This window comes from Eretmochelys imbricata, chromosome 8, assembly GCF_965152235.1.
Source record: "Eretmochelys imbricata isolate rEreImb1 chromosome 8, rEreImb1.hap1, whole genome shotgun sequence".
In the NCBI taxonomy this organism is placed as follows: domain Eukaryota; kingdom Metazoa; phylum Chordata; order Testudines; family Cheloniidae; genus Eretmochelys; species Eretmochelys imbricata.
The window spans coordinates 37921683-37948082 of NC_135579.1; the positions used below are offsets into that span (position 1 = coordinate 37921683).

General features: G+C 44.4%; 3 pseudogenes; 2 read left to right on the top strand and 1 right to left on the bottom strand.

Moving 5' to 3' along the window:
• Positions 1-2428: 2428 nt before the first annotated feature.
• Positions 2429-4855, top strand: LOC144269236 (protocadherin alpha-8 pseudogene; annotated as a pseudogene).
• Positions 4856-15636: 10781 nt separating this feature from the next.
• Positions 15637-20255, top strand: LOC144269238 (protocadherin alpha-8 pseudogene; annotated as a pseudogene).
• A 1391-nt stretch (positions 20256-21646) lies between these two features.
• LOC144269074 (uncharacterized) lies at positions 21647-24239 on the bottom strand (annotated as a pseudogene).
• Positions 24240-26400: the final 2161 nt, after the last annotated feature.

Below are 26400 nucleotides of genomic sequence, written 5' to 3' on the forward strand. Positions count from 1 at the left end.
GTTGCTTTTCAAGATAACTGAAGTAGGTGTTTACCTACATGACATGACAATTTTAGGTAAATTATGCAAAGACATTATTTATCGAAAATTTGGGGAAAGGGGAGACAGAGATGTTGTTTATACCCCGATCAGGTATATGCCGAAGTGGAAGACAATTTCTAAATATTCAAGCTGTGGAAGAGACAGACGATATTGCTACAGCTGAAGAGGTGAAGAAGGGCCTCGGCACCGATTAATTTTCACCTGAAGAGTCAGATATGAAGTCGGAGTCTATGCAAATTAATATTTTAAATACAAGATGTAAAAATAATTGATTGTACACGAGAACCTATACTGTGTTTTGCATTATTGTGCTTTATTTGTATGAATGCATCTACATCAAATGGTCTCAGAGGGGAGATCTTTATCTTCCATGGATTTCTTCAGAGATGTACTGGTATAAATTGACAGAAGAATTTCGCTCCAGCTTGGGAAATTACATTCTGACCATCCATTCTCCATGGCATTTATAATTAGATATAGCGTTGTGCACTTGTTTTTCTAAAAGCGGTTGTGTGTATTGATAATGCAAACTGGTTGACGTGAAAAATTTACATATTGCTACATCCCAGCCCAGCAGGTGAGTGACCCTTATGTAGAATCTGAAAGACATTTTGGATCCTAGAGAATGAGTGTTGCTAAAAGAATGAAAATTCTTCTTCTTCTTCTTCTTCTTCTTCTTCTTCTTCTTCTTCTTCTTCTTCTTCTTCTTCTCCTCCTCCTCCTCATCATCATCATCATCATCAGCAGTAGCAGCAGGAGGAACAAAAATTATAATTAATAAACTATTTAGATGCAGGAAAATATTTTTAAAATATCAAGCATGTATTGGAAAAACCTAAGAAGTTCTGAAAAACGAATTTCCTCAAATGTTGTGCCCCGGGTATTGACGCCAGTCAGACATAAGACTTTTCATGATTCCCTCATGTATTTAAATAATAAAAATACAGGATAAATGGTGACTACTGAAGAAGAATTAGGAGATACTAATTCAATTACAACCCATTATTTTTTGCCTCTTCTGCTTACTCTTAAACGCCGCACTTAAAATTATTATTCTTTATAGAGGAGAAATTAGGGGGGCATTTTCCTGTGTTAAGACAAGTGGCAAGAAAACAGAGTTCAGCAGTGTGTGATCATAGAGATCGATGGATACTAGGAAATTGCACAGCGTTCAATAGTTAAATAGTTAAGGGCACTTCATCGTATTAGCTTCTAAACGCGTCCCTGCAATCTCTTATTCACATTACTTACTGATCCCAGTAACGCCACTGAAGCTCAGTAGGTACGAATCAACTCCTAAGAATTAAAGATACAGGACTGCGTACTTAGAGTCTAAGATCTTCAAGACAGGGAATAGGAGTTCGGTATCTATATGGTAGAATGTAAATGTGCAGCGTATATACATGATAAGAAAGATAAAATAATAACAGAAAGACAGACAGGTTATAAGCTGGTAAACCAAGTGATGTATTTAATAAACCCTCCAGTTGTTTTGAAGATCGCAGTTTTTAAGGGGCTCATGTTCTGAAATCATCACAACAGAAAATAAACACTGGACATGATAAAGTCTCCTACAATGAAAAGGGGTGTTATCGGCACAAAGGCGCTGCTAATGTTACCACTGAATATATAATGAAAACAATGTACTTCAGTATACCCTAAGTTATCACAAATTAAAATACACATATTTCTATAAAATTTAAAAATGAGTTGTAAAAAAAATTCTGAAAAAGGGACAAGAATAAGAACAATAAGAAGACAAAACACAATCATATGACATAAAAATAATCATAACAATTATAGGTTTCAGAGTAACAGCCGTGTTAGTCTGTCTTTGCAAAAAGAAAAGGAGTACTTGTGGCACCTTAGAGACTAACCAATTTATGTGAGCATGAGCTTTCGTGAGCTACAGCTCACTTCATCGGATGCATACCGTGGAAACTGCAGTAGACATTATATACACAGCAGGACATTGGGGTGGGAGGGGGTATTGTTTCATGGTCTCTGTGTGTATATAATGTCTACTGCAGTTTCCACGGTATGCATCCGATGAAGTGAGCTGTAGCTCACGAAAGCTCATGCTCAAATAAATTGGTTAGTACTCTAAGGTGCCACAAGTACTCCTTTTCTTCATAACAATTATGTTGCATTTCTACATTTAGTCACAAGGTGTCGCTGTAGACCAAAAAAAGGACTTCGGTGAGAAAGGAAAACAGAAGCCCCTCCCAGGTTTGTACTATGAATCACGTCAATATCAAAGGGCGGATCAAACCGGGCACAGAGTCACTAGACTGAGCAATTTGCAAAGATAAGGCTAAAATATATTTTAATTTTTTTTGTATTAGCCACGTCTTAACTGGCGAATTTTGAAAGGAGAGTTTCCGCGATGGCTCTTCTCCGGCGAGAGACACTAGTAACCGGGCAGCTGCTGCTGCTGGTTCTGCTACACAAGGCCTGGGAGGTGGGCAGCGGCCAGGTCCGTTATTCCCTGCCGGAGGAATCGAAGCACGGCACCTTTGTGGGCCGCCTGGCCCAGGACCTGGGGCTGGAGGTGTCGGAGCTGGTGTCTCGGATGTTCCAGATGGTCTCCAAAGGCAGGGGAGACTATTTTGAGGTAAATTTGCAGAGCGGTGTTTTGTTTGTTAAGTCGCCAGTAGACAGGGAAGAGGTGTGCGGCCAGAGCCCCCTGTGCGTTATTGACTTGGAGGTGATAGTGGACAAACCCCTGAGGGTATTTCACGTGGAAGTGGAGATACAGGATATAAATGACAATGCTCCTGTGTTCCCCGTAAATGAATTAAATCTGTTTATATCAGAATCAACACTGCCGGGCTCGCGTTTCCCACTAGAGGGCGCGTTTGACGCAGATATTGGTACAAACTCTCTGCTAACCTATAAACTCAGCTCGAATGAATTTTTCACTCTAGATGTACAAAAGAAAAACGACAAAAGCAAATCTGCTCAGCTCGTGTTAAGGAAGGCTCTCAATAGAGAGGTAATCCCTCTTCATAATTTATTACTCACTGCTACTGATAGGGGCAAACCGGAGCTGACGGGCACAGTTCAGCTGGTGATCACTGTGCTGGATGTCAATGATAACGCGCCTGTCTTTGGTCAATCCGTGTATGAGGTCAGTGTAACGGAAAATACAACTGTTGGGGAGTTAGTCGTCAAACTCAACGCCACCGATTTGGATGAGGGGATTAATAAAGATATCGCGTATTCTTTTAATATTCTTACTGGTCCCGAAGTAAAAGACATGTTCAGTATAGATTCTCATACCGGAGAAATTAGAATCAAAGGAGAATTGGATTTTGAAGGTACTAAATTGTATGAAATTCAAGTCCAAGCTACAGATGAAGGTCACGCTCCAATGGTCGGACACTGCAAAATTTTGGTGGAAGTTTTAGACGTGAACGACAACGCCCCTGAGCTGGCCGTGACTTCCCTTTCCCTGCCGGTGCCGGAGGACGCTCCCCCGGGGACAGTGGTGGCTCTTATTAGCGTCTCCGACCGGGACTCGGGAGACAACGGCAAAGTCACCTGCTCCATCCCCCCGGACCTGCCCTTTCAGCTCGTCTCCACCTTTAAGAATTATCACTCGCTGGTGCTGGCGGAGGCCGTGGATCGGGAGCGAGTGTCTGAATATAAGATCCTGGTGACAGCCAGAGACGAAGGGGCCCCGTCTCTCTCGGCCAGCAGCAGCATTTTGGTGCCGATCGCGGATGTGAACGATAACGCCCCTGCTTTCCCTCAGCCCGTGTACACGGTGTTTGTGAAGGAAAACAACCGTCCCGGGGCCCATCTCTTGAGCGTGTCGGCGTCGGACCCGGACCTGCGGGAAAACGCCTTTGTGAGCTACTCGGTGGTGGAGCGCAGTGTGGGAGAGCAGCAGCCCGTGTCCAGCTACATCTCGGTGCACTCGGAGAGCGGGCACATCTATGGGCTGCAGCCCTTTGACTACGAGGAGCTGCAAGTGCTGCAGTTCCAGGTGAGCGCGAGGGACGCCGGGTTCCCCTCCTTGTGCGGGAACGTGACCGTGCAGCTCTTCGTCCTGGATGAAAATGACAACGCGCCGGCAGTGTCCCCGCCTGGCTCCGGCCGCGGCTCGCCAGGGCCCGAGCTGGTTCCGCTGTCGGCCGGCGCAGGGCACGTGGTGGGCAAGGTCCGAGCGGTGGATGCGGATTCCGGCTACAACGCGTGGCTTCGCTACGAAGTGCAGGAGGCCGGGGCTGCGGGGCCTTTCCGGGTGGGTGTGTACAGCGGGGAGATCAGCACCACGCGGGCCTTGGAGGAGGCGGACGGCCCCAGCCAGAGACTCGTGATCCTGGTGAAGGACCATGGGGAGCCGGCGCTGTCAGCGACAGCCACGGTCAGCCTGTCCCTGGTGGAGAGTCCGCAGGCTGTGAAATGGGACTCGAGGCAAAGGGTCGGGAGCGAAGGGCCCTTGGTCCACATGAACGTGTCTTTAACGATCGCCATTTGCTCGGTGTCCGGGCTGTTTGTGTTGGTGATTGTCGTGTACGTTGGCCTGAGATGCCACCCGGGTCCGGAAGTGATGTGCGGTCCTGGGAAAGCCACCGTGGTGTGCTCGAGCGAGGTGGGGAGTTGGTCCTATTCGCAGCGCCAGAGCCGGAACCTGTGTGTCGGGGAAGTCACCACCAAGAATGACCTGATGGTTTTTAGCCCCAACGTCCCTCATTCCTCGGGGAATGTGGGCATAGAGAAACCTCAACAGGAACTGACACTGAAGTCTTCTGCGGTGGTGAGTCAGATGACTGAATCCTTATTTGGAAATATTTGTATGTTGTAGGTCTTTATGTGTTCTTAGGCGTGTTGTCTGTGAAACGAATGAAAAAGCAACTTTAAAAAAAATTGGATATTCCTTATAGGAACTGCGATAGTAGTAGCTGGAGAAAGGGTTTTTTTGAGAGATAATTAACTGTTATCAATAACTTCTATAATTCTGCTTATGTGTAGGTACTTTGGTAGTCATAGACAGGAATGTGGGCTTTAATAATGAGAATTAATTGTAAGAAAAGTATTTGGATGTTTATGCCACTATTTCTGTTTATGTCATATTTATACTAAAGAAAATCTTGTCGTGAATGTTAATTAGAGAAATACAAAAGTCCTTGCAGTTTCACATTAGGGTGAGTTTGTTTATATTGTTTGGTATTTATATTATTGCTATTATTAGTGCCTATATTTTACATAGTGGAAATTTTTTTTATTAAGAAGTATCAATAAACGTACAAGTTTTGTCCTACGATTTTACAACACATGAAGCAGTGCTCTGTCTTTTTGATGCATTGCTATGTCTCAGCGTTAGCAATATTAAGAAACACATTAATTTTGCCACTGTCTTCTGACCCCCAAACTCTGGTATTTTATTCTTATGGTAGAAATGATTGTAACTGAAGGAAAATTACTCACATTCTTCATTTTTGTCAAATATTTTACCTGTATTTTTAAAATAAGTTTATTACATTATTTCCTGAAACCCTTCAAAGTAAGGATTTAAATGACCCCAATAGTAAAGTTTAATCACCCTGTAAATAATCTATTTTACTGCAGTGTGGATGGATTACTTCACTATTGTGTCATTTATGCCCTTGTATAAATTGTAACACACACATACACACACGATTGCAGAGATACACAGTTCACCCCGCCCCCTCTCTCAACTAACTAAATTAGCGCTTTTCAAACTATTTAGGCTGCCTTCCCTTTTCCAAATAATGCAGTCTACTGCATACCCTCGTAGGAGATAGGCAGCCACAACACGTTTGGGTCAGGTGCTCCCAGATTTCTCCCTTTCATTTAGCAACACCTTCTAGAAGTTTTGAAACTGTGGGGCATGCTCCCCAGAGGGGGCCACAGATGAATGTTTGGAGGGGCAAGTGGGGACACCAGGCAGCTCGTACCAGCCCCTCCTGGCAGGGCTTGGGGAGGGAATGCCACCGTCACCCCGACTCACCTCAGGGGGCCACACAGCCTGTCTGTGTGTGTGTGTGTGTGGGTGGGGGTGCAACCAAAAACTGTAAGTCAAAGGTAGGGGGCTCAGCTGCTGCCCGTTGAGGAGAGTCAGGGTGTGGAGATGGTTTGCAGCTGGCCTGAGCCACCTGGCATAGCTGCTTGCCCCTCGGATGTTCCTACACCTTAAGGGAGTGCACCCCACATTTTGAAAACCTCTGTACTAAATAAAATGCATTGTCGTCCATTACAGGATTTTTCTTGCATACCTCCTGACGAGAGCTTGTGTACTCCTAGGGGTATCGGTACTCCAGTTTGAAAACCACTGCTGTAAACTGTGGTATACTGCCACCTATCACTATAGTACTGAAGAACTTCCACATACAATCGGTAATAATAGTGAAATCCCTAGTGGACTTCATGAAGGCTCTAGCACTTCTTCCGTTTCAGGGTCATAATTCTGATTAGGGTAGCCCTTTTTTCTTGTCAATTTTATTATTCTCCTCCTTTTTTGTTTAGTTGTCCAAAGTGAGGAAGAGTCAGTACTGTGAGGTCATTCTTATGGTGGAAAAGCTTTTTTAAAAGGAAGGTCTTACAGTGTTTTCTAAAGATGGTCAGATTCTGGATTTGCCTCCTCCCGTCTGGAAATTTGTTCTCTAGTCCGATTCCCCTCAGCTGAGAATGCTTTGAGCCCAGCTGTGAGGTGCTTTGTCTTTCTTGGGCTTTGTCATCTGAATTGTCCCAGGGAAACACAGCTGTCATAGTGGTTCACAGATTGAAATTCAGTCTTTGATATAGCCAGGGCTTGATCCATTAATTGCTTTGAAACTTACGTTCAAAGCCTTAAACTAGCATGGGAAACTGACTGGCATCCAGTGGAGGGATTTGAGCATGACTTGATGTGCTCCGGATGGTCTGAGCTATGGAGAACGGTGGCAGCTGCATTCTGTACCAGCTGGAGCCAGTTCATTGTCTTCATTTTCACATTCAGTGAATTACAGTAATCCAATTTAGATATGCATATACATGGATCACCGTGGCTAGGTCCTTGCTTAGGAGGAAGGAAGTTTCCTAGCAAGCCGGAAGTGAAGTAAAGTATTTCTAGATACACTTCCTGATCATCCATGCTCTGCTAAGAGCGGAATAGGACCTCCTACTTATCATGGACAGCTCCACAGTTTCCCACATCACATGGGCTTGGTATCATCTCTGTATCTTTTGCCTCCTTTTCCCTTTCATCCTTGTTGCTTTTAATTCCAGTTGCTTTCTGTGTAATGTCACCTCATTTAATACTTTCCTCCCTACCTCGCTGTTAACACCATCCTTTGCTCAGCACCTCTCTTTGCTATTTTATTTTTACTTCTGCACTTGCTGAACTGCACCCCCATTATTATTAATATTACTCTGTATTACATCCTTGGGATTATTTTAAACAAAAAGCCTTCACACTATACAAGATCTTTAAAAATAAGAAGGGGAAAGCAACTGTCTAAATTTTATCCCCATGAGTCACCAATAAATCTTGACCATGAACTGCCTCTGTAGGTTTGAGTAGTCAGGAGCATTGTTAAACCCTTTGACACTTTCCTGATAACAGGAGAGGCACATAGGTCCTGCCTCCCCTGTTTACATGTTAGAAGGAGTCTGAGCAGAGATATTGAGACTCAAAGAATGATGAAATGCAGTCCATTAGCCATTGATAGGTAAAGATTGCATGAAGCATTACATAAATCTGGAAATTGAGGGATAGCAGTTTTAAATGTTGGTCACTGGCTGGGCTCTCATCAATACAGCTGCTCAAAGAATTTCTTGAGAGGGACATAACAAAGAAATTGCAACTCTCCATCCCATCAAAAATACTTTTGAACTTCAGAAAGGGGATGATCAGTGCATCTTTCCTCCCACTGAAGTGAAGTGAAATAATCTAAGTAAAATTCTCCCTACCACCCCCAAACTCCTCTCCCCTGCTTGCTTGGTTACATGCAAGTTCTGTTATCAGGAAACTGTCAAGTAAAATAGAAAGGCCTTTTCAAACTTCTAAAATATATCTTCCAACAAAAAAGTCAACAAAGATTCTTAAAGTTGTGTGGAGTTGTCTTCCTTGTGCCCTGATTCCTAATTATTGCCTGAAGTTAACTGCATTGGTTTCACTAGTTGCTGCAAAATGGGAAGTTGGTGTGGAATTGCAAGTGAAATAAGACTGTAATGTTGGCATTTATGTATGTTTGATTACAGTAGTCTCAAAGTACTGGGTCAGACTAATTGTCATTCTAGCCCAGTATTCTGTCTTCTGACAGTGGCCAGTGTCAGATGATTCAGAGGGAATGAATAGAACTGGGCAATTTTGAGTGATCCATCCCCTGTCATGCCATCCTGCCCCAGCTTCTGGCAGTTGGAGGTTTAGGTACACTCAGAACATAAGGTTTCATCCCTGACCATCTTGGATAATAGTTATTGATGACCCTATCTTCCATGAATCTAAATAATTCTTTTTTGAACCAGTTATACTTTTGACCTTCACAATTGTGATGCTAGTATACCAGGTGACAGCTTATGCCAAGGTCCCAAAGTCTCAGCTGGACATTGACAAATACATAGCTGGAATCAGTCTGGCTCACCTCTGTGTTAGTATTGTAAAAATAGGAGTTATGGGACATAAGAGAGAGACACTAATTGGTGTGATCTGCAACAGAAAGAGTTATGTCTTTCCCAACAGGAAAGGTCCATTGACACTAGATGGTCTATTGTGGGATGTTAAAGAGGACAAAAGACTTTGTTGTTCTGCTTCCCCCTCCCACCATGAAACTGAATCATGAAGGTGGAGTCCTCCCATCAGCTGAATTTGCAGCTCAGAATGCATGACAGGAGGGGGTAAAACCCCAAACAAAAAGAACTAGGTATCAGTATTCTGCTTGGACTCTGGGAAGCAAGTTTTCTAGATATAAGCAACAGATCCCCAGTTGCTTAGCCTGGGTTAGCCCTAAAGCACAAGTAGAACTTGCTTATTATAGATGCTGCTATTAGCTTTTGAAATTTAAGATTGTAACCCATTTGTGTAATTATATTTTCCTGCTTTAACCTTGTAAGTAATTCTCTAGTTTCCCTTTCCTATTTAATAAATCTTTATATAGTTTATTATAGGATTGGCTACAAGTGTTGCCTTCAGTGTGAGATCTGAGGTGAAATTGACTTGCTGTTTGACTGGTCCTTTAGGACTGGGAGTAACCTGAATATTTTTGTGATTGTTGGTGTCAGGGACCATCTATTAAAAAATGTGTGCTTACCAGGGTCGTGAGATAGATTGGAGTTCCCAAAGGACTATCTGTGATTTCATGTTAAGGCTGTTACGGTGCCTGAGGAGTTCACATTGAATAATTGATTGGTGAAATCTAAGTATAGAATTCACAACCAATTTGGGGTTTGCGCCCTGCTTCCTAGCAGTCTGCCCTGAGGTTGGTAATCACACTCTTGAGTCAGTGCAAAAAGCATTATATTAACATCCTATGGCAATGAGTTCCACAGATTGATTATGCGTTGTGTGAGGTATTTCCTTTCGTTTGTTTCAAATTTTCTGCCTATTAATTTCATCAGGTGACCCCTACTTCTTGTGTTATGTGAAGAGGTATTATGATATTTACTGTCTTATTATCTATTATTGTCTTATTCTCTATCCCTTTCCTAATGGTTCCTAACATTCTTTTAGATCTTTTTGACTGCTGCTGCATACTGAGTGGATGTTTTCAGAGAGCTATCCTCAATAACTCCAAGATCTCTTTCTTGAGTGGTAACAGTTAATCTAGTGTATGTATAGTTGGGACTATTTTTCCCAATGTGCATTACTTTGCATTTATCAACACTGAATTTCACCTGCCATTTTGTTACGCAGTCACCCAGTTTAATGAGAACCCTTTCTAACTCTTTGCAATCAGCTTTGGACTTACCTATCTTGAGTAATTTTACAACATGCCAATTTTTCCACCTCAGTGTTCAGCTCCTTTTAAAAATCAATTATGAATATGTTGAACATCAGAGGTCCTGGTAAAGATACTCCCCCCACCCCTGCTATTTACCTCTCTTCATTGTGAAAACTGACCATTTATTCCTATCCTTTGTTTTCTATCTTTTAACTAGCTACTGATCCATGAGAGGGCCTTCCCTCTTATTCCACGTCTGCTTATTTTGCTTAAGAGCCTTTGGTGAGGCACTTTGTCAAAGACTTTCTGAAAATCCAAGTACACTGTTCAGCTATGTGTCTGATAACTTTGTTCTTTACTATAGTTTCATCCAATTTGCCTGGTAAGGATGGTATTCTAGCAGAACTGTACAAAGTAGCAGGCCCAAAGGCTATTGAGGTGTTTCACAACATCTTGGGTAGCATTTGGGAAGAAGAAGACATGCAACAAGACTTCAAAGATGCTATTAATATAGGTGCTGACTCCATGGGTGCTCTGAGTCTGGAGCACCCATGGAAAAAAAATAGTGGGTGCTCAGCACCCTCTGGCAGCACCACAGATCAGCACCTCCCCCTGCCCCCGATTGCCTCCCACCCGCTGGTGGCCCTGCCTATCAGCTCCTCCCACCTGCCAGCAATCAGCTGTTCAGTGACAGTTCAGGAGGCATTGTGGGGTGGGGGAGGACGTGGGGCAGGAATAGGTGGGGGGGAGGAGGTGGGAAGAGGCAAGATGGGGGCAGGGTGGGGGCAGGAAGAGGTGGGGCAGGGGTCAAGGCTTGGGGGCAGGGGTGGACTGGGGGTGGGAAGAGGTGAGGAGGGTTTGGAGGAAGGGGTGGAGTTGTGGCAGAGTCTGTGGCAGAGCAGGGGTCAAGCACCCTCCAGGAACTGAGGAAGTCAGTGCCTATGGCTATTTTTGTGTCACCATTCAAAAACAAAGGCAGGAAAGCTGACTGCAGAAACTAGAGAAGCATTTCTCTCCTCTGTACAGCAGCGAAAGTACTAGCTTGTATTCTACTGCACAGATTCATTGCTAACATATCTGAGGAGAATTTTCCAGAAGTGCAGTTTCAGACCAGGTTGTAGTACCTTGGACATGATTTTTGTTATAAGGCAGATCTAGGAAAAATGTTTAGAGCAGAACATGGATCTGTATGCAGTTTTCATCAACTTGACCAAAGCTTTTGATATGGTAAACAGAGAGGGTCTATAGGTTATTCTACATGAACTGGACTTCCCAAGAAGGTCCATACAAATCGTCCATCTGTTCCATAACCACACAGCAGAGCAAGTGCTCTCCATTGGTGATTCTTCTGATGCATTTGAAATCTTGAATGGAGTGAAGCAAGGCTGTGTACTTACTCCAGTGCTCTTCAATTTGTTCTTTGTTTGTGTCCTCAGCCATGCCACAAGGGACTTGGATCAGGGGATATACATCTGCTGCCAACTTGATGGCTCCCTCTTTGATCTTCGATGACTCAGTGCTAAGACCAAGATGCTGGAGAGACTTCTTGTTGAGGCACATTTTGCAGATGACTGTGCCTTGATGGCTCATAGACATGATGATCTTCATGTCATCATTGATGGTTTTCAGAAGCATCCCAGCTATATGGCCTCACCATCAGTCTCAGTAAGACAGAGGTCTTGTTCCAGACAGAATCTCATTCCAATGCCTTAGTGCCAGCCATCTTCATCCAAAGCATACAGCTGAAAAATGGGGATCAGTTTAAGTATTTGGGCAGCATCATCTCAAGTGATGGTTCCCTTGATAAAGAAATTGCCCCCAGCATCAGTAAAGCCAGCCAGGCCCTCTGCCGACTCCAAACAAAAGTCTTTCACCAACACAACATTTGTCTCTCCACCAAATTGAAACTCTACAGTGCAATGGCTCCAACATATCTCCTGTAAGGATCTGAGACATGGACTCTTTCTAGATGGCACAGTAAACAGCTTGAGCAATTTCATATGAGCTCCATCCACTCAATAATGAGCATTTGCTGGCAGGACAGAGAGACGAATATTAAGATCCTTGAGAGAGCAAACACAACCAGCATTCAGGAAATACGATTCAGAGCAGAACTTAGGTGGACTGGAAATGTCATCAGAATGGAAGACCACTGTCTCCCAAAACAGATCTTGTATGGAGAGCTGAGTCAAGGCAAAAGAAAGAAGGTTGTCCATATAAGTGCTTCAAAGATAACCTGAGGAGGAATCTCCAGTGGGCTGGCATCAATCTCAAAGAACTCAAGGAAATGGCTCAGAACAGGTGGCTCAGAACAGGCTTGCTGGTGGTCTCTAACAAGATCAGCATGTAACAGGTTCAAGTGGGATTGACGAAATCGTCTCCAGGCTGCATGTGCAAAGTGCCACAAAGCTGCATCATCAAACCTCAGAGATTTGACTTCCCATGCCCTCAGTGTGTCTGACTCTGTGCATCAAGGTTTGGACTTAAGAGAAAATTGTGACAATATCATCATCATCATCATTGTCAGTGATGGACTACCAACAATCTCTTCGAGCATTTCATAGTGACTGTCACCATTTTGATCAGGTGGCCGGTAGTGTAGTCCTCCTGATAGTCTTATTGTTCAAGCATGGAATTTCTATCAATAGAGATTCTATGATATAGTTTGATTCATTTGTGGTTTTTATTTTATTTGACTCCATGCATTTTTCACATATAGTGCCACTCCCCCACGCGTGTAACCTACTCTGCTATTCCTGTGTATTTGGCACCTGGTATTACCATGTCCCACTGATTATCCTCATTCCACCAAGTTTCCCCAATGGCTATTGTATCAGTATCCTTATATAATGTCAGATACTCGAGTACCTGACAACCACCCATCTTAGTATTTATACTTCAGTCATTTGTATATAAAGCATTTGTACATTTTGTCAATATTCAGTGGCTTACCTTCATATGTTACATTTAAATAAGACGGTCTTACATTTAACTGTTCCTCACTAGCTCCTACCTTCCCTTTACCAACTTCTTTCCTATCCTCTTTACTAGGATGTAGAGTCCCCTCTTTAATATATTTATCCCCAAAGGATAGCTCCACATGTGTTCCTCTGCACCTGTTGTTTCCTCCCCAGGCCTTAGGTTTAAAAAATCCTCTGCAACCTTTTTGTTAATATGCCAGCAATCTAGTTCCATTTTCCTTTAGGTGGAGCCTATCCTTCCTGTACAGGCTCCTCTGTTCCCGAATGCTTTCCCAGGTCCTAATAAACCTAAAACATTTCTCCCTACACCATCCTCTCATCCAGGCATGGAGACTCTTATCCTACAATTCTGCCTAACTGGCCCTGCAAATGCTAACTGAATCCTTTCATTTGATAAAACCTCCCATTACTCATCTCCACCATGATATTGTGCCCGCTAAACCTGATATTATAACTATTTCCTGTGTTTCATATTTACTTTCTGAAATGGACTGTAAACTCCTTGGCACATCGCCGGTGCATTTAAATTGCTTGCAAAGCGCTATGCGCATGTATTGCACTCCACCGCTCGCACCAGTGCCATCCTCTTGCTAATCATTACTACCAGCGCAGCTTCTACTGCTGCTCGTCCTCTTCATTATGAGGCAAAATATATCAGCCCGGCTGATGAAAAACAACTGCCAGTTGGATCGTAGCTCTGCATTGGCAGCGCACTGGACATTATTAGATCAAGTTTTTAAGTCCTGTGGCGCGATCCATCTAGTCGGGTGGGTGGATGGAGTTCCCCTTTACTGCGCTTCCATAGGAGATACGCTTGTGCAACTGACAGAATAACTAGGCTTCTGATTTTGTTCTTCAAAGCTCTCAGTGAGCTGGGATCTGAAAGGTCGCTTCTCCCTCTGTGACCATAACCTCCCGAGATGGCTGCGATCCTCTAGGATGCTGAAATGCCTGATGTAAAGAGTAAGAACAGTGAGAATGGGAAACAGAACCTTTGCTGGCTCATGAGCAGGGAACTCCCTTCCTGAAGAGCTGAGGATTGCAAGGGTCCTGATCATATTCAGGACAAAATACAAGACCCAACTCTTTGATATAACCTTCCCATCACATACTCGCTGATTCATACCAACGCACACACTTGCACTTGCAAGAGCATGCACAAACACAAAAGCGAAACAACTCAACGCTACTATTCTGTCTTCTCTTAGAAAGAGGAATAGAAATACAAGGAACGACAAGAATACAAAGAAAAGAAGAGAAAAGTGCATTTGATCCTTTATATCCCTGGACAAGGAAGAGAAACAAAATATCAGGGCTGCCTGTAATCCACGCACATATATCAGTTTTGTAAGGCGCTTAGATACCATGGCGTTGGGAATAGTATAAAATATAAATAAATATATTTCATCTTCTTTGATTAAACTGATCTGTTGTTGGTACCAGTTGAACTTCTATTTAAAAGTTAATTGTTATTAGTAGGAAATACAAATTGATCTTTTTAAAGCGGAAATCTTAGTTGTTTCACAGTTTAGCTGTTGGTAACAAATTTAACTCTCAATTAAAATTCTTGTTCCTTCTACTAAATGACAAATGCTGGACACTCGCTCAATAAATGATAAACAGTAACCCAGGAAACAATAAAAGAACATTTTATTTTCCACTGCATTTATCTTCGTGTGCCCCAAAGCATTTTACAGGGTTACGGTAAATTATACCACTACGGAGTTAAATAATAAATAATAGAAAAAAGAAAGATAAATTAAAAAGTAAAGAGAAAAATGTTATAGATGAGATTTTAGAGATGGAGAGTCACTGGGGCAGACATATACAAAGACTTCCTAGAGGATAGAGCTGGGGAGGTAAGATTGCGGACGGAATGTGAGGAAATCGGGAATGAACCAAAGCTTATTAAAATTAGTGAAAGAATCTTATTAACGTCAATGGTGTTTCATTAAGGTTTGAATGAAGGAGTGGGGAGGAGAGAAGCCGAGAGTTTCAGAGTACCCATGAGGTCGGATAGAGCAAATCAGGGAGGGCTTCAAAAACGAAACAAAATGTAGAGAACAGAACTCCTGTTTTCAAACGTCAGAGCTCAAATCTCTTTGTAAAGAAAAGGCCAGAATCATTAGCAAAGTAATTTTTAAAAAGTTAAATGAGATGCTTGTGGCATTTCCCATTTCCATCAATAAAAAGTGGACACTCTGAGTACTGGAGAGCGAGGAAAATATAAAATAGATATTATCGTTTTACATTTATATCTGCTTTACGGTTAAATATTTCAATATTTGTTTTACTGGGGGAAAGAAAGTTCCTTTAGTCTACCCCCGGTTATTACAACATCATTCACTCAGATTTTTCTATGCACACACATAACATGAGAATGATCAGAAATCAGATTAAGTATAAATAACATGAAAATATTTATTCTCAAAGATGGATTAAATATAAATACGAAAAAAATAATTTGTTGCTGTGACTCACATTTACCACATTGTGGCGCTGTCTACTAAAAGACCGCGTTATCCCAGGAAAATAGAAACATAGCTCCGCCCTGGGAGAAAGAAAGCATTGCCTGCCCCAATCTCAGAATAACGGATCATACTGGATGCGACAAGAGGGGACGGAATGCATTGTGACCGTCCTCCAGGGTCGCTCAAAAATATTATATAGAACGGCTAGTTCTTAGCTAATCAGATTTGAATCGGAAACATTCTGCGCCCGCGATGGCTCTTCTCCGGCGAGACTCCCTGGGAACCGGGCAGCTGCTGCGGCTGGTTCTGCTACACACGGCCTGGGAGGTGGGCAGCGGCCAGGTCCGTTATTCCCTGCCGGAGGAATCCAAACAAGGCGCCTTTGTGGGCCGCCTGGCCCAGGACCTGGGGCTGGAGGTGTCGGAGCTGGTGCCTCGGATGTTCCGGATGGTGTCCAAAGGCAGAGGAGACTATTTTGAGGTAAATTTGCAGAGCGGCGTTTTGTTTGTTAAGTCGCCAGTAGACAGGGAAGAGGTGTGCGGCCAGAGCCCCCTGTGCGCCATTGACCTGGAGGTGATAGTGGACAAACCCCTGAGGATATTTCACGTGGAAGTGGAGATACAGGATATAAATGACAATGCTCCTGTTTTCCCTGTGAATGGCTTAAATATATTTATTGCAGAATCGAGATTGCCGGGCTCTCGATTCCCACTAGAGGGCGCGTCTGACGCAGATATTGGTACAAACTCTCTGCTAATTTATACACTCAGCCGAAATGAACATTTCACTCTAGACTTGCAAACGAAAAATGATCAAACCACATCTGCAGATATGGTTTTAAAGAAACCACTGGATAGAGAGGAAACCTCTGTGCATAATTTATTACTCACCGCCACTGATGGGGGCAAACCGGAGCTCACTGGCTCAGTTCAACTCCTCATCACTGTCCTGGATGCCAATGATAATGCGCCTGAATTTAATAAGCCAGTCTACGAAATAAAATTATTGGAAAATACAGCTAATGGTGAATTAGTGATGACCCTCAACGCCACAGATTTGGATGAGGGAACTAATAAGGATATTTCCTATTATTTCATTAGTCATCTTCCCCCTGATGGAAGAGACTTGTTCAGTATAATTTCAAATACTGGTGAGATCAGAGTAAAAGGAGAAATTGATTTTGAAGTGTACAATGTATATGAAATTCGCGTTGAGGCGAAAGATAAAGGGAATCCCCCACTGGCTGGACACTGCAAAATTTTGATAGATGTTTTAGACGTGAACGACAACGTCCCTGAGCTGGCCGTGACTTCCCTTTCCCTGCCGGTGCCGGAGGACGCTCCCCCGGGGACAGTGGTGGCTCTTATTAGCGTCTCCGACCGGGACTCGGGAGACAACGGTAAAGTCACCTGCTCCATCCCCCCGGACCTGCCCTTTCAGCTCGTCTCCACCTTTAAGAATTATCACTCGCTGGTGCTGGCGGAAGCCGTGGATCGGGAGCGAATGTCTGAATATAAGATCCTGGTGACAGCCAGAGACGAAGGGGCCCCGTCTCTCTCGGCCAGCAGCAGCATTTTGGTGCCGATCGCGGATGTGAACGATAACGCCCCTGCTTTCCCTCAGCCCGTGTACACGGTGTTTGTGAAGGAAAACAACCGTCCCGGGGCCCATCTCTTGAGCGTGTCGGCGTCGGACCCGGACCTGCGGGAAAACGCCTTTGTGAGCTACTCGGTGGTGGAGCGCAGTGTGGGAGAGCAGCAGCCCGTGTCCAGCTACATCTCGGTGCACTCGGAGAGCGGGCACATCTATGGGCTGCAGCCCTTTGACTACGAGGAGCTGCAAGTGCTGCAGTTCCAGGTGAGCGCGAGGGACTCCGGGTTCCCCTCCTTGTGCGGGAACGTGACCGTGCAGCTCTTCGTCCTGGATGAAAATGACAACGCGCCGGCAGTGTCCCCGCCTGGCTCCGGCCGCGGCTCTCCAGGGCCGGAGCTGGTTCCGCTGTCGGCCGGCGCAGGGCACGTGGTGGGCAAGGTCCGAGCGGTGGATGCGGATTCCGGCTACAACGCGTGGCTTCGCTACGAAATGCAGGAGGCCGGGGCTGCGGGGCCTTTCCGGGTGGGTGTGTACAGCGGGGAGATCAGCACCACGCGGGCCTTGGAGGAGGCGGACGGCCCCAGCCAGAGACTCGTGATCCTGGTGAAGGACCATGGGGAGCCGGCGCAGTCAGCGACAGCCACGGTCAGCCTGTCCCTGGTGGAGAGTCCGCAGGCTGTGAAATGGGACTCGAGGCAAAGGGTCGGGAGTGAAGGGCCCTTGGTTGACATGAACGTGTCTTTAACGATCGCCATTTGCTCGGTGTCCGGGCTGTTTGTGTTGGTGATTGTCGTGTACGTTGGCCTGAGATGCCACCCGGGTCCGGAAGTGATGTGCGGTCCTGGGAAAGCCACCGTGGTGTGCTCGAGCGAGGTGGGGAGTTGGTCCTATTCGCAGCGCCAGAGCCGGAACCTGTGTGTCGGGGAAGTCACCACCAAGAATGACTTGATGGTTTTCAGCCCCAACGTCCCTCACTCTTCGGAAAATTGGGAGGAGAAACAGCAGGAGCTCACACCAAATGCAGCAGGACAGGTAAGTCTCTGGAAGTAATGTCACGAGTAGTCTCTCAGAGAAGACTGTGATAGTATCTCCTGCTTTTTGTGTAAATAGTTATTTGAGATGGCTTTTAAAATAAAGACATTTGAAAGTAATCGCTGTTTTTTTAAGGACATATCTAATGGTTTCACAAGAAATGAATGATGCTCAATCGTGATTTTTGTATTTCTGATGAGTGATCTGAAGCTTTGGTGAAATTTAAGGGGAGGGTTCAGTCCTGAGGCTTGGGTAGATTGTTTTTAATAATGAAAATTAATATTTTAAATACATTTTCTCTTTTTAGTGTTACCTTTTACTTTTAATCAGTATGTAACCCGGAAGTGTTTTTCGTTAAAGTCTGCAGGAAAATCACGCTTTTTATTTCGCACTAATTTCGAGCTGAAATAGATTTCAGCCTCTGTGTGGTTTGATTCTTAGGAACTCAAACCGTGCAATAGCAGGATATATTTAAAGTTCTGAAAAATTAGCTCTGATTGTGAGTTGTCAGATCCGCTAGATTTTATTTATTTATTGTTTGAACAGACTGTCACTTTCAAGGAGTGTTCCAGTTCGATTTTAGTAATCTGAAAATAGACGCTTGATTTCCTTTTCCATCTCTTAATGAAAACATTGCTGTTTTTCCTTCAGTCCCTGACTGAATTTCAGTCTTAGTTAAAATGAAGAAATGGAGAGACTGTAGCTCATAAGAAAGATGAAGGCTCCTGTTAGGAATACAAACATTCACATTTTTTCAGTGTCCTACAGTCAATTGGAGGAAAAATAATATGTTGCCATCTCCTATTTTCGCAATTTTGTAGCAAAATTCTCACAACGAGGCAAGTATTCCTGTCAGTGATGAGAGTTTGGACTCTATGGTGGACGGTATTTCTTTATCTCAACACTGTGGCACTAGTGTAGTGGCAAACACAATTGTATAATATTGTATGGTGAAAAATAGTTTTAAGTGTTAGAGTGAAGCATTGAATTTCAGCTGTCCTCCTGAATAAAAATGCTAAATATATATTAATTGGAGATGGTAAGATCTGGCAAATGTATATTAGGAACGTCTATAAGTTTATGGGTTTAGATTTCAGAAATTTCAGCTACTGATGTAGTGGGAAGAAGTACTAGTGAAAAGAAAGAGAGGACCGTATCTTGATTACACTTGTGTAAATCCAAAGTAATTAGGTATTCCAATGGCATTCCATCCTCTACCTGTAGGAAACAACGAACTCCTATTGGCTTGAGTAGGAATAACTCATATCCTGGGAAGCACAGTTTCTAAGTATTGATTCATAAATATCATATGATGATGATTTTTCACCTTATTCTTTTGAAGCATAGGAACTGCCTTATCGGATCACACCAATGACTGTCACAGTAGCATACTAGTAGATGTCTTGAGGAAGGTGTAAAATTCCAGTGACAAACGCTAGCATGCCTCTGGGAAGCTTCTTCTTAATCCAGGGCAGTTGTTGGTTGCTTCAGTCTTGAAGTAAGAGGCCTTTTTATTATGTATAGTGCACGAGAAGATATTTCAGAAATGCGGAGTCCTGGTGATGAAGATAATAGTAATGGTTATTTGTAGCATAATCATATAAATGTAGGGCTGGAACTGGAGGGACCTCCAGAAGTCATTAAGTCCAGCCCCTGGGTTGTGGTGAACCAAGTGAACACATCTCTAACAGATGTTTGTCCAACTTGTTTTTAAAAACGTCCAATCATGGGGATTTCACAACCTCCCTTGGAAGCCTGTTCCTGACCTTAATTACAAAATTACTCAGATTTTACAGAAGTCGATTTTTGGGAACAGATTGTATAAAGTCGAGTGCATGCATCCACACTAAGCACATTAATTCGGCGGTGTGCATCCACAGTACCATGGCAAGCATCGACATTCCGAGCTGTGCACTGTGGGTAGCTATCCCACAGTTCCCACAGTCCCCACTGCCCATTGGAATTCTGGGCTGAGCTCCTAATGCCTGATGGTGCCAAAAATTCGTTGGGGGTGGTGATGGGTAAATGTCATCAGTCAACCCTCCCTCCGTGAAAGCAATGGCAGACAATCATTTCGCGCCCTTTTCCCTGGATTGCCCAAGCAGACGCCATAGGACGGCAAGCATGGAGCCGGATCAGCTCACCGCAGCAGTTATGACCATTGTAAACACCTCACGCATTATCGTGCAGTTTATGCAGAACCAGAATCTGCAAAACCAGGTGACAAGGCGACGGCAGCATGGTGACGAGAGGGATGAGGACATGGACACAGATTTCTCTAAAACCGTGATCCCCGGCAATTTGGAGATCATGGTGTTAATGGGGCAGGCTCATGCTGTGGAACGCTGATTCTGGGCCCGGGAAACAAGCACAGACTGGTGGGACCGCATAGTGTTTCAAGTTTGGGATGATTCCCAGTGGCTCCTAAACTTTCGCATGTGTAAGGGCGCTTTCATGGAACTTTGTGACTTGCTTTCCCCTGCCCTGAAGCACAAGAATACCGAGATGAGAGCAGTCCTCGCAGTTGAGAAGTGAGTGGCCATAGCCCTGTGGAAGTGTGCAACACCAGACAGCTACCGGTCAGTTGGTAATCAATTTGGAGTGGGCAAATCTACCGTGGGGGTTGCTGTGATGGAAGTAGCCAACACAATCATTGAGCTGCTGCTATCAAAGGTAGTAACTCTGGGAAATGTGCAGGTCATAGTAGATGGCTTTGCTGCAATGGGATTCCCTAACTGTGGTGGGGCTATAGACGGAAAGCATATCCCTATCTTGGGACTGGACCACCAGGGCAGCCAGTTGATAAACCGCAAGGGGTGCTTTTCAATGTGCTGCAAGCACTGGGGGTGGATCACAAGGGACATTTCACCAACATTAACGTGGGATGGCCGGGAAAGGTTCATGATGCTCACATCTTCAGGAACTCTGGTCTGTTTAAACGGCTGCAGGAAAGGATTTACTTCCCAGACCAGAAAATAACTGTTGGGGATGTTGAAAAGCCTATAGTTACCCTTGGGGACCCAGCCTACCCCTTAATGCCATGGCTCATGAAGCCATACATAGGTATCCTGGACAGTAGTAAGGAGCTATTCAACTATAGGCTGAGCAAGTGCAGAATGGTGGTAGAGTGTGCCTTTGGACGTTTAAAGGGTCACTGGCGCAGTTTAATGACTCGCTCAGACCTCAGCGAAACCAATATTCCCATTGTTATTGCTGCTTGCTGTGTGCTCCACAATCTCTGTGAGAGTAAGGGGGAGACGTTTATGGTGGGGTGGGAGGTTGAGGCAAATCGCCTGACCTTTGAATACACGCAGCCAGACACCAAGGCTATTAGAAGAGTACAGCAGGAAGCGCTGCGCATCAGAGAAGCTTTGAAAACCAGTTTCATGACTGGCCAGGGTACCGTGTGACACTTCTGTTTGTTTCTCCTTGATGAAAACCCACTCCCTTGGTTGCCTCTAATTCCCTGTAAGACACCCACCCTCCCCTCTTTGATCACAGCTTGCTTGCAAAGGAAATAAAGTCACTATAATTTAAAAACCATTCTTTATTAATTGATTATAAAAATAGAGAGAGAACTCACAAGGTAGCCTGGGTGGGGTGTGGGAGGAGGGTAGAAAGGAAGGAAAAGGCCACTTCAAAATTTGTTGAATGACAGCCTTCTGTTGCTTGGGCTGTCCACTGGGGTGGAGTGGTTGGGTGCCCAGAGCCTCCCCCCGCCGCGTTCTTGGGCAACTGGGTGAGGAGGCTATGGAATTTGTGGAGGTGAGAGGGCAGTTAAACAGGGGCTGCAGCGGCACCCTGTGATCCTTCTGCCCTTCCTGAACCTCCATCACATGCCGGAGCATGTCCATTTGATCCCGCAGTAACCCCAGCATCGCATCCTGCCTCCTCTGATCTTCCTGGCGCCACCTCTCCTCACGTTCATTGGCCGCTTTCCTGTACTGTGCTACTGTGTCCCTCCACACATTCTGCTGAGCTCTGTCAGTGCCGGACGACTGCATGAGCTCAGAGAACATTTCATGGCACTTGTGGTTTTTTTTGCTGCCCTATCTGAGATAGCCTTTGGGACGGAGGAGGGAGGCTTGAAACATTTGCAGCTGCTGGAGGAAAAAAAGGGAGTGAAGTATTTAAAAAGATACATTTTACAGAACAATGGCTATACGCTTTCACGGTGAACAACACTATTCACATTACATAGCACATGTGATTTTTGTACAAGGTCGCATTTTGCATCTTATATTGAGTGCCTGCGGCTTTGGTGTTAGAGATCACATATGCAGGGCCAGGCAACAGAATTAGGCTTGCAGGCGGCCATGGTAAGCAATAGTCTTTCGGATTCTGCAACCTTCATAACAGCAGCGCTCTCCTTTCCCATACCAAGCAAAGCCCATTGAGTTGGCCATTTAGTGCTGCGGTTTTCATGTTAATGTGCAGCATAGTCTTTTGGCTTCTGCAACCTTCATAACAGCAGCGCCCTCCTTTCCCATACCAAGCAAAGCCCGTTGAGTTGGCCCTTTAGTGTTGCGGTTTCTGTGTTAACATGCAGCTGCAGAAACCAAACTAAACCCCCCACCATCCAATTCTCTGGGATGATCGCTTTACCCCTCCCCGCACCGCATGGCTGGTATCAGGGAAGACCCCTGGTAGCCAAATGTGAACAGCTCAGCGCCAATGCCCCTCTCCCCCACCGTGTGGATAACTGTGGGGAGGATTTCTTTTCAGCCACAGACAAACAGCCCAGTAGAACGGGCACCTCTGAATGTCCCCTTAGTTAAATTCCCCTATTTCAACCAGGTTACCATGAATGATAACACTCTCCTGAGGATAACACAGAGAGAGAAAGAACGGATGTTGCTTGAATGCCAGCAAACGCCAGGACCATATGCTGCCAGGCTTTGTCATGCAATGATACCAGATTACTTGCTACTAGTATGGCCTGGTAAAGTGTCCTACCATGGAGGACGGAATAAGGCTGCTCTCCCCAGAAACCTTCTGCAAAGGCTTTTAGAGTACCTCCAGGAGAGCTTCATGGAGATGTCCCTGGAGGATTTCCGCTCCATCCCCAGACACGTTAACAGACTTTTCCAGTAGCGGTACTGGCCACTAAATGCATCCCAAGTCGTCAGGGCTGATTAATAATTAAAAAATGCTTGCTTTTAAAACATGTATTATATTTAAAAAGGTACACTCACCAGAGGTCCCTTCCCCAGCTTGGTTGGGTTGGGAGGGTATTTCATAGAATCATAGAATATCAGGGTTGGAAGGGACCTCAGGAGGTCATCTAGTCCAACCCCCTGCTCAAAGCAGGACCAATCCCCGACTAAATCATGCCAGCCAGGGCTTTGTCAAGCTTGACCTTAAAAACTTCTAGGGAAGGAGATTCCACCACCTCCCTAGGTAACTCATTCCAGTGTTTCACCATCCTCGTCGTGAAAAAGTTTTTCCTAATATCCAACCTAAATCTCCCCCACTGCAACTTGAGACCATTACTCCTTGTCCTGTCATCTGCTATCACTGAGAACAGTCTAGATCCATCCTCTTTGGAACCCCCTTTCAGGTAGCTGAAAGCAGCTATCAAATCCCACCTCATTCTTCTCTTCTGAAGACTAAACATCCCCAGTTCTTTCAGCCTCTCCTCATAAGTCATGTGTTCCAGTCCCCTGTTTCAGTCAGGGTGATAAAAAGATCCTGGCTGTCAGGGAGAACGATGTGCTGTGTGCTCTCCTCAAGCTCGTCCTCTTCCTCCTCATCTTCCCCATCCGCAAAATCCTCAGGCATGGCGGAGAGTATCCCATCCTCGGAGTCCATGGACAGGGGTGGGGTAGTGGTGGCGGCCCCCCCTAGAATTGCATGCAGCTCAGCATAGAAGCAGCATGTCTGGGGCTCTGTCCCGGAGCGTCCGTTTGATTCTTTGGTTTTCTGGTACACTTGTCTGAGCTCCTTAAGTTTCACACAGCACTGTGTTGCATCCCTGGTATAGCCTCTGTCCCTCATGGCCTTGGAGATTTTTGAAATGTTTTGGCATTTAGTCTTTTGGAAAGTAGTTCTGATAGCAGGGGTTCCTCTCCGATGAAGTGAGCTGTAGCTCACGAAAGCTTATGCTCAAATAAATTGGTTAGTCTCTAAGGTGCCACAAGTACTCCTTTTCTTTCTCCCCATACAGTAATCAGATCTGGTACCTCCCGTTCTGTCCATGCTGGAGCTCTTTTTCGATTCTGGGACTGCATGGTCACCTGTACTGATGACCTCGCCAGGCCAAACAGGAAATGAGATTCAAAAGTCCCCGGGGCTTTTCCTGTACACCTGGCCAGTGCATCCGAGTTCAGAGTGCTGTCCAGAGCGGTCACAGTGATGCACTGTGGGATAGCTCCCAGAGGCCAATGCCTTCGAATTGCGTCTACACTAACCCTAATTTGAAACGGCAATGTTCATTTCGGCGCTAATCCCCTCATCAGGGAGGAGTACAGAAATTGGTTTTAAGAGCCCTTTATGTAGAAAAAAATGGCTTCGTTGTATGGACGGGCGCAGGGTTAATTTGATTTAACGCTGCTAAATTTGACATAAACTCGTAGTGTAGACCAGTTAGAAAGTTTTTCCTAATATGTAACTTGCTTCTTCCTCCCTATGCACTAGGCCAGTAAACCCCTAAAGAAGGCAATTAGATTAGTTTGGCATGATTTGTTCTTTACAAATCCATGCTGGCCATTTCATCCTCCAGGTGCTTACAAATTCACTGTTTAATAGTTTGTTCCAGTATCTTTCCAGGTATTGCAGTTAGGCAGACTCATCTGAAACTCCCTGGTCCTCTTTGTTCCCCACTTTAAAGATAGGTACTATGTTTGCCCTCCTTCAGTCTTCCGGGAACTCACCAGTCCTCTACTTCTCAATGATAATTGCTTATGGTTCCAAGATTGCTAAAGCTGGTTCCTTAAGTACCCTAGGATGAATTTCATCAGGCTCTGCCAACTTGAATTACCTAAGGTATATACATATTCTTTAACCTTTTATTTCCCCTATTTTGGCTTTCATTTCTCAAATTATTTTTTTGCTGGTCAGTCTCATTTTAAACACTGAATTTTAGGGATTGATTTTTGAACGTAAGTCATTGATCTCATACTTGCCACCCAAGAAGGAAATTGCAAGTAAGTGAGATTTAATTTTAACAATAGAGTCCATGGATTACAGAAATGATCACCCTTTTTTCTACTTGATAGTAAACAAGAAGTAAAATCGGATTATGGGAATGGATAGATATTAATCTGAATGTTCTCTTTCCCTTTTTATTTTACCTTGGGTTATTCAGCAGGTTTTCCCTCACTATAACATTTAGGTTATTTACAAAATATGCAGTAATTACTGAGAACCAGAATAATGTAAGCAGAACAATCAGTGTAAGCAGAACAATCTGATATTGAAGGAAACAAAATAAATATCGTCAGTGCAGACGCATCTACCAGAGAATCTATGACTTTTAAATTGCATCGTTTATTTCGCTGCAATGGTCTCGGAAAGCTCCATATAGAAATTCTGTTTTACAGAAATAAATAAAGGCTAATAGAAATTGGCTCTAAATTAAATTGTGGGGTTGTAAATGCATTGTAACATAGCAGTCACAACTTCTAAGAGGAACTTGACTGAGAGCATCCAAGCTACTAATGGAAGGAACACACCTAGTTCTAGACTAATGCTTGTTTCTGGGTTTTATTCACAACAGAAAATAATATCTGGGTTAAGCTGTGATTTACTTTTAGAATATGTACTAACTCAAAGCTAAACCAGCCAATAACGACTTCCCACCCCTACCCCCCAGAATGGAGTCTTCTATACATGACAACTTCTTCGACATAGTAGAATTCCTTGCATACTATGGAAGACACTTTCCCTCTCATCTTGACACGCACAATCAGCTGTCAGTTGAAAAATAGTTTGCGCAAATCCTTGCCAGAGCGTAACGTATTCATGACACTCCCCATACCAGAAATATTTTAGAGAAAATATAATTTTAATGGTCGTGGGAATAGGAAGATAACCAACGCACGAGACTGAATGAGGATTTTCTCAAAGTTACCTCCTCCGAAGCTGTGTCCTGCACAGTGGCGCTGATACAGAAGTAGTACTGAGGAAATGGAAATCAGATCAGATCTCCAATTGTGAGAGAAACTGGGATTCCCACAGCTAAGGACTCCCGTGGTCCTCTGAACGGAGGGAGCAATTCCCAAAGAATAAAAGGGATGAGAGAAAGCGGTTCTTGTGAAGAAAAGAGTTGTGTGTGCCAGAAAATGGCCAGAGGGACTTGGAAGGGATTCTCATTGGAGCCTCTACTGCTTTCAAGAACCACGAAGAAGCATTGCAGGAAATAGTTAACTGTAAAAGTAACCACTGGTGCTT